This window comes from Brassica oleracea, chromosome C9, assembly GCF_000695525.1.
Source record: "Brassica oleracea var. oleracea cultivar TO1000 chromosome C9, BOL, whole genome shotgun sequence".
NCBI classification, from domain to species: Eukaryota; Viridiplantae; Streptophyta; class Magnoliopsida; order Brassicales; family Brassicaceae; genus Brassica; species Brassica oleracea.
In genome coordinates this window covers 40,730,244-40,731,992 of record NC_027756.1, presented here as the reverse complement: position 1 = coordinate 40,731,992, position 1,749 = coordinate 40,730,244, and the positions used below count along the sequence as shown (strand labels likewise).

The 1,749-nt window shown below is 37.3% G+C and overlaps 1 pseudogene; it reads right to left on the bottom strand.

Annotated features, from left to right (window-relative positions):
• LOC106316171 overlaps nucleotides 1–1,337 on the bottom strand; it is a 3,460-nt pseudogene extending 2,123 nt beyond the window's left edge.
• Between the last annotated feature and the right edge of the window lie 412 nt (nucleotides 1,338–1,749).

Here is a 1,749-nt window from a genome sequence, read left to right as displayed (position 1 = left end):
CGGGTCTATTCGGGTCGGTTCTTTTTGGATCCGGGTCTATTCGGGTCGGTTCTTTTTCGGTTCCGGTTCTTTCGGGTAAAAAAAATTTAGACCTAAAAGGTACTTGTAAATTTTTGGTCGGTCGGGTATTTTTGGATCGGTTCCGGTTCGGATCTTCGGGTCCAGGTTAAAATGCCCAGGTCTATCTAAAATGACAAAATAGCATTAAAATGTTTTGAAGTGTTTAGAAAAATTAAAGATTGGGACTATATATATACTAAGTGGTTTTATAAATTTATATAAGCTATACAATATATTTTTTTATATAAATTTTATATACATTGATTATTGATTTTTGTTTACATTGGGACTATATATATATATATACAAAGTGGTTTTATAAATTTATTTTCTTATCAAATTGTGTCATATTTTACACTGGTCCAATTCAAAACTAGTAAAATTTATTAATTTAGCATGTTTATTAATTTATCGAATATTAATTTATAGTATAGAGGTTGTAATTTGTAGTTTGTTATGAAGTGTTTATTATTACCTCAGCCTTGAAGATGGTGAGGTGAGCGTTAGTAGACATGGATTGCTTGTCACGTGGGATAACAGACTGTAAGAGACAAACCATTGGCCTCTGTTTAAAGAGTCACCAACAAACATCATTCTCTTTCCCATCAGCATTTCCCACATCTCGGTCACATTCCACCTTTTCAAGTTGCAGGGGGGATGAGGTTGCCATCTCCAGTGTTGATACTCCAAATAAGGCCTGCCATACTTCTCACAAGCCAGCTGTTCAGACATGTAAGGGCAGTCAGATTCCTTGTGTAGTGGGTATGAAGAAGAATTATCAAATACCCATTTCCCAGAGAAGACATCACAAATGTTCTCCTTTGCAGCAACAAAGTCAGATCCTTGACCACTACACGAGTGGTCAACCCATTCCATTTTCTTGCCACTGTACTCATTCGTCGAGTTGCACCGGCTGAATCTATCCAAAACCTCTGCCACAGTTTTTATAAACACAGAATGAATTTGAAAGTTTCCGTGCTCAGCAGAGAGAATTTAGTAGGAGTCGGAGGGAGTTGAGTACCGAGATCATTCCGGGAAGGAAGATTGGGATGGACGAAAGATGTAAGGGTGGAAGTTTCTTGGAGATCTTGCTCGCGATTAGTGTTGTCGTGGTGGATGCTACGCTCGTCGTAGAGAACCATAAAGGTGACGGCGAGTGCGAGCATGAAGAGTAGACCCGCCACTGGAAGCCGACTCTTCTTTGTGCTCCATCTCTGAAACATTTGAACTAGATGAAGAAGAAGTCTCCTTCCTTGTTTGGAGCTATTTGTGTGTTTTAAAATTCTCAAATTAGTTCAGTTCACGTTTTATATTCAGTCACTCACGCAAGATGAGACTGTTGCGGGACACGAAATTCGAAGCCGACCACGTTCTTAATTTTTTTTAACCCAATTTAAATTTGACTCCAATCACCCCACCCAACTTCCAGTTTTCAAGCTATATGCTTAAAGGTATATTATTAATTCCCATTAATTTCAAACATGAAAATCTTTATTTATATTAGCCAGACGTTAGGCTAAGATCCACCACCTTTGCTTCCAAACTAGATCTCATAAAGTGCAAAGACCTTTCAAGGTGAACTAATTTGACTTATTTTTGTTGAAAGATTGTCGGTAATTAATATTATAATTTCCATCAGAACCACGATTTTAAATATGCATATAAAATTAAGAAAGTGTAGCCTTATGT